The sequence below is a fragment of the Capra hircus genome, chromosome 4 (genome assembly GCF_001704415.2).
Source record: "Capra hircus breed San Clemente chromosome 4, ASM170441v1, whole genome shotgun sequence".
NCBI lineage: Eukaryota > Metazoa > Chordata > Mammalia > Artiodactyla > Bovidae > Capra > Capra hircus.
In genome coordinates, this window is record NC_030811.1 from 41,431,603 (window position 1) to 41,444,095 (window position 12,493).

The following is a 12,493-nucleotide window of genomic DNA, read 5'->3' on the forward strand; positions in this document are numbered from 1 at the left end:
AAACAAAGCAGTGTAGTGACCAGCATCTGTTTCTTGAAGTCTGTTTCTTCCTTTCCTAGGAGGATATTCATGTGACACCCTGATTTCACTTGCCTTTTCTATTTCTTTGCCCAGGATCTGCTCTGCTACCTTTGTCTTCAGCTCCGATCTACCTGGCAGCAAAGCTCAGGACTTTTTTTTTTTCCAGCTGCACCAAGCCATACGTGGACCCTTAGTTCCTCAACCAGGAACTGAACCCACACCCTCTGCACTAGAAGCTCAGAGTCTTAACCACTGGACCACCAAGGAAGTCCTGCCCAGCACTTTTTGAGTTTCCGTAGAGTTAAGGTAACAAGTAGTGGCCCATGGGACATATTGTCTATCGACGTCTGTTATTAACTGGGCATGAGTACATTTTGTCCTGGACTCTTCATTTTGCCACAGCCCCTACACCTCCCCCATTGCCTTATAAACTTGCAGCTACACATGTTTGCATCATCTGTCTCATTCCTGAAAACATTTTGAATTTGCTGCTTTCTGCCCTTAAATAATTCAGTGACACAAATTGTGGGTTTTACTGAATCTTTTTTATAAACAGGCTGCAAAGGAGGGGATGCAACATCAAACATATCATAGAAAATACCTCCAACATCTTCCTCTAAACTTTCTGTCTTTCGTTTGTCTCTGACTGTACTCCTGCTACACTATTTTATCTTCTCCTGTTCAGTGCCCAGCCCCACAGATTTTCCTTTTCTTAGAACAATCCACTTCTGTACTTCTAAATGGGGTGTCCTGAGAGATTCCAGGATCCATCTCTCCTAGAAAGTGGCTTTAAACATCCATATAGCTCAGGAGCTCATCTTAACATTATAGTCTTTCACCCTAATCTTTCACATACACACCCAGCAACTTGTCAGTGTATTTTCCTCCAAACAAGTATGAGAAATTTCTATGAGGAGGAGTTTTGGTGAATAATGGTTTCTGTATTTGCTTCATAAAAAATAGAAAATCAAGACCACACTGAGAATGTAATAAAGAATTGGGATATTTCAAGAAAAGATGAGAAGTAGTAGTCATATGCTTGGGAAGTATTGTACTCACAGAAAGAGGGACCTCCCCCACCTCAATAACTGTGGAGTTCGGAGGAGGAGCTCTGAGATCAAAGGAAGAGGTTAACATGAGTTGATGATGGGGACTTCCCCAGTGGTCCAGTGGCTGAGACTCTGCGCTTGCAATGCAGGAGGCCCGGGTTCCATCCCTGATCAGGGAACTAGATTCTGCATGCCACAGCTAAAGATCCCACATGCAGCAACAAAGACCCGACACAACATAAATAAATTAATCAAATAAATATTTCTAAAAAACTATGAGTGGTGATGAGGAGAACAATGGGATCTGACTCCCAAAACAGCAGCAAGGCCAGCCAGGAGCAGAAAGAGCTGTTGTGGTGGTGTAGTTGTTAAGACGTGTCCTACTCTTGCGACTCCATGGACTGTAGCCCGCCAGGCTTCTCTGTCCTTGGAATTCTCCAGTCAAGAACACTAGAGCGGTTTGCCATTTCCTTCTCCAGGGGATCTTCCCGATCCAGAGATCAAACCCGTAAACTGCAGGCAGATTCTTTACCAGCTGAGCTAGCAGAACTGTTAGAGCAGAGCTTATGGTGGCCATGGGAGAATGTTCATGAACCAGAAAGAGTGTGGGGCCTCAGAGAGCCTAGCAGGGGATGGGAAGAATATAGAAGCCCTCTGTCCCGTTAGCCCACAAGCTGAGAGCTCAGAGCCAGAGACTACTTTTATGCCTTTGTTATTGTAACTCCACTTTCATTGGCTCTTCCAGGGTCCATTGTGGCTGAGGAGGAAAGCACAGTTCTATACAGAAGGTAGAAGGTAGGACTGTCGCTCTCTCTGCCTATGCGTAACCGGAAACGTATTGTTTGACTTTCTATAACTAAAAGTAACAGTCTCACTTCTTTAGGGCTTTCCTATTAGTCAGAAGCATACAAGACAGAGCAGACCTGGATGTAATTCCACCATCACTAGCTTTGTAGCTTTGCCAAGTCAATTCACTCAGTTTGCCCATCTGTAAATTGGAAACAATGATATTCATCTCCCAGAGTTTTTGTGAGAAGGAAATGAGATTGTGGATTATAAAGGGCTGGGCCTTTTGACTGGATTAAGAAATGCCTAGAAAAGCAAATTTCCTTTGTTCCTACTTTTTATGCCAGCTCCATGTTACTGTTCACAGCTTTTTCACACTCAGTAAGGAAGACACTAGGAGAAGGCAATGGCACCCCACTCCAGTACTCTTACCTGGAAAATCCCATGGACAGAGGAGCCTGGTAGGCTGCAGTCCATGGGGTCACTAGGAGTCGGACACAACTAAGCGACTTTACTTTCACTTTTCACTTTCATGCATTGGAGAAGGAAATGGCAACCCACTCCAGTACTCTTGCCTGGAGAATCCCAGGGACGGGGGAACCTGTGGGCTGCCAACTATGGGGTCGCACAGAGTCGGACACGACTGAAGTGACTTAGCAGCAAGGAAGACACTTGTAAGGCAGAGGTTTAAGAGGTCCCTCTTTCTACAAATGCTTAAACCTCTGTTCTACCTAACCTATAAAAGTGTGACTTGTCTTAAACATTTCTTTTTACTAAAATATACAAAGTCACAAAAGTACTTTTAAGAATAACAAAGGGCTCTTGGGAGAAAAATTTCTCCCCCCAAAAAACAATCTGCCAGTTCCAAGTAACTTGCTAATCTGCCATTCCCACAACTGTTTAGAAATCATTTACCACCATGTGATTCAAAACCAACAAACATCCATAGCACCTGGACCTTGCTACTCTAGGTTTTTCTTTATATAAACCCATCAACAGGCCTGGCCTGCAGGATGACTCTGCAGGCAAGGCTCCGTGAAAAGGTGAGGTTTCTTGGCTAGTTTGCACTGCTTACACCTGAGGGACTCTGACTGATTCTCTGTTCAGCCATTTACTCATTCAACAAACATGCACTGAACATGTGCTATGTGACAGGCTGCCCAAACCACTGGGCATATGGCGATGAGCCCGCAGTCACATTTCTTTGTCCTCACGGAGGGGACCATGAAGGACAAGAGCAGGGTGGTATGGGACAGATATCAGGGTGGGGAACCTGCCGTAAAGGGAGGAGTCATGGGGGGCCTCTTTGAGGAGTGATGGGGCTGAGATCCAAGGATGCAGAGGAGTGCTGAGTCTGGCAGCATGGTCCAGGCAGAGGAAGGCCAAGGAAGGAGCATGGCTGAAGGCTGGAGGGTAGGCAAAACTTGCCAGGTTCCAGGACAGAAGGTTAGTGTTGGTTTTGCTTATATTCCACTTGATCCAGGAAATTAATCCTTCAACCTTAGGTGATGTCAAGAAAGGTTTCAAGATACTGGTTTTAAAGGCATGTTATTATAATGAAGTGTGCTTTTATGCTTAGCTCATAATTTTACTCCTACATGAATTAAGAACCACACACTGCATTTATTTTTCTTTCCTTAAAGTTTCACATCACATTTGATAGCATTGATTCTACATATTTCTTTGGTTCCCAAGATACCATGGAGAGAAACATATGCTCTCCTTACTTACCATTTGATATACCGAATAAAAAATATTCATTCTGCCCACTTCTTAAGCTCCACCAGTATTAGATATGTTTTAGAACAGAAATATACAAGGTTACATGTGGTATCTATCTGTGGAACACATTTCAAAGAGAGGCACGCCAACAAGCACATTTGTATGAAGGCTGTAAAATAAAATCAAGTTTGAGCCTGAAATACCAATGCACCACAGTCTTAGTTGCTTGTTAACTTGAATTAACAGTGCTTGCACTTCTGCAGTCAGATTTCATCTACACACGCAGATGAAGTGGAGAATTGAGTAAATTATCTTTATATGGGTCAGGCAATAAGGCAAAAAGTGGTTAGTTAGCCTGGATTATCCAGATTCTGGTCTTATCAGAAGGTTGCATCAGAAAGCTGGAATAAAACACCTTTCTTTTTACAATTATTAAATAATCACAGTGTTGATTGGAAAGATGCTGGGGAGATAGGCATCATGGTTAGTCTCCCAAAGAAGGAGCCAGGCCATGAAGAATTCATTCAAGCTGGCCCAAATAAGAGAGACCTAGGCAGTAATTAAATTCCTATATTTTTCTCAAGGGCTTCCCTGGTGGCTCAGTAGTAAAGAATCCACCTGCTAATATAGGAGATGCGGGTTAGATCCCTGAGTCAGAAAGATCCCTTGGGGAAGGAAATGGTAACCCACTCCAGTATTCTTGCCTAGAAAATCCCATGGACCTAGGAGCCTGGCGGGCTACAGTTCATGGGGTCACAAAAGAGTCAGACATGACTTAGCGACTAAGCAACAAGTCTCGCAAACCCAAATCGATCAGCTTGGACAAGACACCTTTCACAATAAAGATTCTGTTAAGGACAGGTTTCAAGGTTTTGAGAAACTAACCCTTTATTTTGTATTGTCAATTATACCATGCTCTGGAGCAGGAATGGGCACAGACACCAATGTTTCCCAAGGGAAGTGATTCATGTTCTGGAATCATAACCCTTTGCTCCAGCGTGCTTTCCAAGAGCTTTCACAAAGGGTCTACTGGCTTATCATAGACTGGGCTTTCCCATTCTTATCTCATCGCCACAAGATTCCAGTTATAGAAGTAATAGCAGGAAAGAATTTAGCCCACCTACTTGCCATCAAGTCAACGTATTTGCTATCAAGTCAATATGGAAGCTGTCTTACATTTAAACTTGTTTGGTGTTGGTGGCAAAGCTTAGGCTCAAAGAATCAAAGTCAATGTTAGTTCTGTCTTTTCTTGGCCAGGTGTTTTTGGGCAAACTACTCAACTCCTCTGATCTGCAGCTTCCTAGAGGTTAAATGGAATCCTTAGACTTTATTTAGGAAACTCAATAACATAATATTTATTTCCTGTCTGGCACAGAGGCACTCAACTTGATTTCTTTCCCCGACTTTCTAAAAAGACACTTAGAGTAATTCCAGCGTACGAACTCAATAAACATGTCTTAAATAAGTAAAACAGATAGATGAAAGATAGATAGATGATAGGTGGACAGATAGAAGATATGTGATAGACAGTTGATAGGTATAGTTAGATAGTTGATAAGTATATAGAATGCCATGAGAAGAGATAGATTATAAGACAGTCCAATGGCTTAAATCAAAAAGGGTAAGACATCCGGAAGTGCAATCTCCAGGAAGAAATAAAGCAGATGACCTTCAGAGCATCTCTTATCTCTAAGTTTGTTTGTGCTTTGGCCAGAGTGTCTTGCTGAGAACAGGGTTTCTCCAGTCACAGGGTAGAACACGTGACCTCGGATGGGAAGAGAAGAAAGATTACCACTTGTGGCTTCAGATCCTGGAGAGGGGATGACTGTCTATCTCAGATGCATTTGAAAAATCCCATGGGATGAACCCAATAAACCTAGATGTAGGAATTAGGACTTGGTGATTGATTTGCTTTGTAGGGAGCGAGGAGAATGTAGCCTGATTGCCACTTCCTCATAACGATAATGAGATGATGGCACTAACTTCATGTAAGGTACGTGATTGAAGGGCTTGTGATGGTAGAGATAAGGGGAGCTGTGGGAGGCAATGATAAAGTGTGAATATGTTCATTTCAGTCGCTTAGTCTTGTCCGACTCTTTGCAACCCCATGAACAGCAGCATGCCAGGTCTCCCTATTCATCACCAACTCCAGGAGCCTACCCAAACTCATGTCCATTGAGTCGGTGATGCAATCCAACCATCTCATCCTCTGTCATCCCCTTTTCCTCCTGCCTTCAATCTTTCCCAACATCAGGGTCTTTTCAAATAAGTCAGCTCTTCGCATCAGGTGGCCAAAATATTGGAGCTTCAGCTTCAACATGTCCTTCTAATGAACACCCAGGACTGATCTCATTTAGGATTGACTGGTTGGATCTCCTTGCAATCCGAGGGACTCTCAAGAGTCTTTGCCAGCACAAGTCAAAAGCATCAATTCTTCTGCGCTCAGCGTTCTTTATAGTCCAACTCTCATATCCATACATGACTACTGGAAAAACCATAGCCTTGACTAGACAGACCTTTGTTGACAAAGTAATGTCCCTGCTTTTTAATATGTTGCCTACCTTGGTCATAGCTTTCCTTCCAAGGAGTAAGCGTCTTTCAATTTCATGGCTGCAGTCACCATCTGCAGTGATTTTGGAGCCCCCCCCAAATAGTCTGTCACTGTTTCCATTGTTTCCCCATCTATTTGCCATGAAGTAATGGGACCGGATGCCATGATCTTCATTTTCTGAATGTTGATCTTTAAGCCAACTTTTTCACTCTCCTCTACTATGATATTTCAAGTTTGAAGTGTGTGTGGTAATAAGAGTGAAATAGAGGATACTAGATTTATAAACATGGAGTTGGGGTGAGGAGAGTGGACAAATTTGAGCCATACCTTCCCTCCCTCCCTTTTAAAAATACAGTAGTACTTTTTTTGAGGTCACTGTAGTCCTGACCAGGTTTATTGCTTAGAATTTGGTCTATCCCAGGCATATAATTGTAAAAACAAAAAAGTTGGATTTGAAATATTAACAGAAAGACTCATTTGGGAATTTGGGATATTGATATCTTCGGCCAATGACTTATATGCTAATATTTTCTTTAATATAGTCTAAGTATAGTCTAGTATAATCTAAAATTATTTGCATCGTACATTTTTGACTGATTTGGTTAAGTTGGTTTTACAGAGGGCAGGCTTAATGTCTGATTTTTTTTATTTTTTCAAATTTAGGGGTTAGTGCAGTGGCTAATGTTGTTTTGTTTTGCAAGGATCATTGACAAAGAATTTAGAGGTGATTGGTAGAAGGGAGAGAATGAACATTCTAACCTGCATACTCCTGTTGGGACAAGACAGTGGAGTAGAAGGACCTTGGGCTCATCTCCTCATAAACTGCATTCTGCTACCACTGAATTGAAGTTTGATGTCCTTCCTCTATCCCCCCCAGCTTCACGGGGCTGGTGGCAGTTCTAGCTTGCAAACAAAGTCCCCCAGGACTGATGTGTACTACTTGGTGCGAGTTTCCAGACTACTTCTTGATTAAGAACGTCTAACCGTGATCTTGCATAATCATCACCTAATGTATTGGGAGGCTACACGTCTCATCCAACTACAGACATCCTTAGATCTCAGCAGGGGGACGAAGCAAATGACATTACAGAAAGAAAGAATGCAGAATATTCCATTTCTTTTCAGCTTGTTGCCAGATTTCTGCATCTTCATTGTTTCCACTGAAATTTGTTGCAGTGACCTGATACTTAATTTTATAATTGGTTGTTATGAAAGTCAAGTATTAGAATGGGGTTAAAAATTGTTGACATTGCATTGGGCAAAGGCTACAGAACACTTCTACTGTGCAGCTCAACTGTTTCCCCAGGGAAAACAGGTATAACATGTTCTAATCTGGAGCCCCAGCTCTGGGCAGACTTCCTATAGAAGTTTCTCTTGACAGACTGGTCTGTAATTATGACCACTCTGTCTAAAGGAAGGGAACAACACAGCGGCAATACAGATCTAGATGTGAACTTGCCATCGATAGGACTGCAGTTGTACTTCGGAACCTTCCTAGCTGACCACCAGTCAGAATAGACCCAGAGCTCTGAAATATTCATCTGAGAGACACAATGTGTTTTTGTTTCAATATCTAGATCCACATATAGGTCAATAGATGGAACACTCTGGAAAAATGACTCAACATTCTTGTTGTCAATTACTAGAAGTATATTATTTAACTAAAAAAAATGTGTCCATTTAAAACTTCTGCCAGTGTACATGTTAGTCTTTTCCAAAAGACCCTCAAATCTCAAACTGGTAATAAACTATAGAACGATAAAAGTTTCTACAGTTTTTCTCTCAATGCGTCCCTGGAAATCTTGAGAATCAAATCATCATAAAGTAGCTCATATTTTCCTAGAGGGACAATGCCATAATTGGGAGCTGAGATACTGACTAAGGATTTGGAGTCAAATAAATCATAAATATGGCCACTGATCTACCATAAATGCAAAGTCATAACTGCTATAAACCTCAGTGATCAGTTAACATTTTAAAATTATGTTCTAAGTCACAGAGGCCCATCATTTTATGACTGTAGGAGACCTTTGGGATTATCTTGTCCAGCCCACAATTTGGAGATACGGAAATTTAAATCAAAGATGATTAAGTGATTTGATTAATGTAGTTAGGAGAAGAGCCAGAATCACAGCTCCATCTTTCCCCTCTGCTATGTTCATCCCCAGCGACACTCTGCAAAATCAAACATGCAAATATCGATGAGAAAAGGGGAAGCATATGAGGATGGAAACACAGAGGAGATGGAAAAGCTATTTTATCATCCATGCCACTTAATATTAGTATTTTTATTATCATAAAATATTAATTTGACATCTGTTTCATAATTCTGTTATCCTTCTGCATTAAGAAGAATATTTTTAAGGGACCAAGTGATTCCTTTTTCTGCTTCTTAATCAACTTTCCTAAACAACTACAGACTTTCAAAATCATGCCCTGAGAACAGGGGCTGGCAAACCTTTTTTTGTAAAAGATCAGATAGTAAATATTTTAGACTTCTCAGGCCACACAGTCTGCATAACTTTTCTACTCTGCAGCCAGAGACAACAATAAAAGAATGGGTGGGACTGTGTTCCAGTAAATCTATTTATGGATGCTGACATTTGAGTCTCATATAGTTTTTATTATTTTCATGTGTCACAAAGTGCTATTCTTCTTTTGATTTTTTTCCCAACCATTTAAAAAGATAAAGCCCTTCTTAGCTTGCAGTTGTACCAAAACAGGTAGAGAGCCAAATTTGGCTGTGTTTGCTAACTTGTCTTATTGGGGGAAAAGGGGTTGAGGGTTCAAGTTAAAAAAACGTTCTTTCAATTTGGTGCAGCCATTGTGGAAAGTGGTATGGAGTTCTCCAAAACAACAACTAGAACTACCAAATGACCCAGCAATTCCACTCCTGGGTATATATCCCCCTCTCAAAAGAAGAAAACTCTAATTCAAAAAGATATATACACCCCAGTGTTCACTGTACCATGTTTACCATTGCCAAGATGAGGAAGAGACTGGTGTCCACCAACAGATGAATGGGTAAAGAAGATGTGGTGTATACACACACACACACACACACACACACACACGCACGCACACACCATGGAATATTACTCAGCCGCAAAAAAGAGTGAAAATTTTGTCATTTGCAGCAGTCCACAGATGGTCTTGGAAGGTATTATGCTAAGTGAAAAAAGTTAGACACAGAAAGACAAGTAGCTTATGATCTAACTTATATGTGGAATCTAAAAAATACAAGAAACTACTGTATACAACAAGAAAGAATACTCACAGATACAGAGAACATACAGTGGTTCCCGGTGGGAAGAGGGAAGGAGGGAAGGGCAATATAAGGACGGGAAAGTGTGAGTTACACATTCTTGGCTCAAGGATGTATTGTACAAAGTAGGGAATAGAGCCAAAATTCTGACCTAACTGTAAATGGAAAGTGACCTTTAAAAATTATATTACATTTTTAATGCAAAATAAATATAAACAAGCAAATAGATAAAAGATGTTCTTTTAAAATGTACTTTGGGATTGTTACTTAACTTTTCTGTGTCTTTGTCTGGACATGCAGGGGTCCCCACCTATTTCATAGGGTGGCTTTGAGGCCTGAGTGAGATAACAGATGCTGAATAAATGTTAAAGCCCTTTCTTGCTTTTTGCTCTTTTAACTCTTATACAAGTACACACACATGCACACACACACACACATACTTTTTTTTTTTTAGTGAGTTTCCTTCCTTCCATTTATTTCCTTTTCTTTCTCAGTTACCCCACTGAAGTACATAAGGATCATACACGACCCATTTGTGAAAATCAGTGTTCTGGCTGGAAAGCCAGTCTTCTCCGTCCTGCCGACCACTTGTTTTACCTTTGCTATGTTCACTCCTGAAAATAAAAACAAAACAGTCCCAACAAACTGCAAGCAAAAAACCCTGACACATTCAGGAGTCCAGAGTCCAAGTGTAGGAAACAACAGATATTTGAACTTGGGTGACTTGTGAACAGGAGAGTTGTGGCGAACATATACTGCATTAAGGCAGCAGGACTCCAATTTGCTGAACACATCTGAGTCCAGAACTTTCTGCAGCTGTCACCTGGGAGTCATCACCATGCTAAGAGATTTGGTCCAGCCCTTGCTACCCTTTTTCAAGCCTTGACTCAGAGCCCAATTTAACTGACCTCCACGCAGCTGGACCAGTGACACTCGTAACAGATGCCCCATCTGTTGTGTGGGCATCAAAAAACTTCCACTGAGGTATAGCCCAGCCTGTGCCCAACACCAAAGTTCCAAAGCTTTCTTCTGACCCATGGACAATTCTGGAGGAGACAGAACATCACAAAAGAGCAGCTGGATGAGTTTTCATGGAAAAAAGGATGGATGCTATTTTTCTCAACATGAAGGCTAAATGGGAAGTTGGGACTGAGAGAATGGGGAAGAAAATATGGATACTTAGCTTTGTCATCAGAGTTCTAAATATCTGTTAGAAAAGTCACCTATCTTCTTCCTGTCTTCTGGAGTCATAGCTATGAAACAGCACAAAATGGGATTCTTCCATTGGGCGTTCATTCATTAACTGGCTTTTGGGTACTAGATCTCATGGTAGGCACTGGGAATTCACAAGCTAATGCAACAGTTGCTGCTCTGAAGGACCTTGCTCTTATGAGGCGGGGTAGGCAATAGGCAAGACAATGAATATTACCATGGACCTTGCTAAGTATTATGATGGGGGTGATTCTGTGGGCTCCATGAGCTCCTAAAAGAGTGGTAACCTAGGCTAGGGTGGACAGGGAAGGCTAGCCAGAGAAAATGACATGTCAGCTGAGGTCATACCTAAGGTTGAGTACGACTCACCCAGGCAAAGACTTTCCTGGTGGCTCAAACAGTAAAGCGTCTGCCTATAATGCAGGAGACCCGGGTTTGATCCCTGGGTAGGGAAGATCCTGTGGAGAAGGAAAAGGCAACCCATTCCAGTACTCTTGCCTGGTATATCCCATGGATGGAGGAGCCTGGCGAGCTATAATCCATGGGGTCCCAAAGAGTTGGACTCTGCTGAACGACTTCACTTTCACTTCCGCTTTCAGCCAGGCAAAGGCAGGATAAGGCGGGGCAGAGAGGAGAACGTGGAAGAGAGCAAGAAACACAGCTGGCATTTCTGGGATGTTGACTATTAATATATGCTTTGCATCCGTCTGAGCTGTTTATCTGTATTACCTCAATTATGTGGCAATTGCTAGTATGATGCCCTTTTCACATGATAAAACAGAGAGGTAAGTTTGCCGGTGTAGTGCCACACAGCAATTAAGTGGCAAAGCTGGGATTTACATCAAGCATACTGGTTCCAGAGCCTTAGCTCTTAACCACTACACAGAGAAGATGGCAAGAGAGCATATGAGGACTTCAGAAGTAACTTCAGCTTCTCTAGTATGGTTGACTGGGGCCATAACTAGGAAGTCAGTGCATCACAAAGTGAACACCCTTCACATAGAACATAGTGCAGACAGAGGGTCTTCAGTCTTCTCATTGTATACACACAAGAAGTGACCATTAGCTCAATAAAATTTGGGGGTATGTATATGATGCTTGATGAAAATTACTTATGTTTTGTTTATATTATGTAATTATGACTGGAAAAATGAAAAGTATTAAGACGATATTAGCAGAGAATCTATATAAAAGTTCTAAAATCTTTTCAACATTTTTTTGGGGGGTGAAAAACTTGATGTTGCTTCCACCAAGATAACTTTTTAATAACTGATTTTGTGTTGCAGATGTCTGCAAGGCCCTCTACTCAGGAACTTTTCATGTGCACTTCTTTGGAGTCCTGATAGTGACCATCAACAGAAAATTTGTTCACATCAACAGGTCATAAGACATTTTTAGATCTTTTATTTTACAACCATTCAAAAAGGTATGAAAGTTGAAATTGCACTAAGATATCTAAGAGGGCTCCTTTTTCTTTCACAGACAAAGGTGAAAGTGAGAATGGATTTCCGAAGCAGGTAAACCCTTGGTAATAAAGCATTTTAGAACACTGACAAAGCTTGAGTTAGCACAAGGCACATGGGGTGTCACGGGGCCACCTTGTAGCCATCTGAGGTGCCTGAAAGGATGGTGATGGCAGCCACCCCTGGACAAATGTATTCACTTAGATGCAGACAGAACTTCCTGCCTGACCTCCTCTGCAGCCCTGCCACTCAACCCTCAGCATCTTGGGCTGCTGGCCATCCCCTTGTGTACCTGGCAGCTCCGGGAGCACCTTGTCTGCAATGCAGAGTGATGCCCTCTGCAGCTGCTACTGAGATGAAACATCAAGGATCAGGGTGTCAGCATGTGGTCCAGCCCAAGTTAGACCTCCTCACTCCCACTATG

General features: G+C 41.8%; 1 long non-coding RNA gene across 1 annotated transcript; it reads left to right on the forward strand.

Annotated features, from left to right (window-relative positions):
* On the forward strand, positions 305-12,151 carry LOC108635913. Its single transcript, XR_001918003.1, has 4 exons — positions 305-327; positions 1,816-1,865; positions 11,893-11,986; positions 12,089-12,151. It is a non-coding gene; the product is annotated as an uncharacterized LOC108635913 (long non-coding RNA).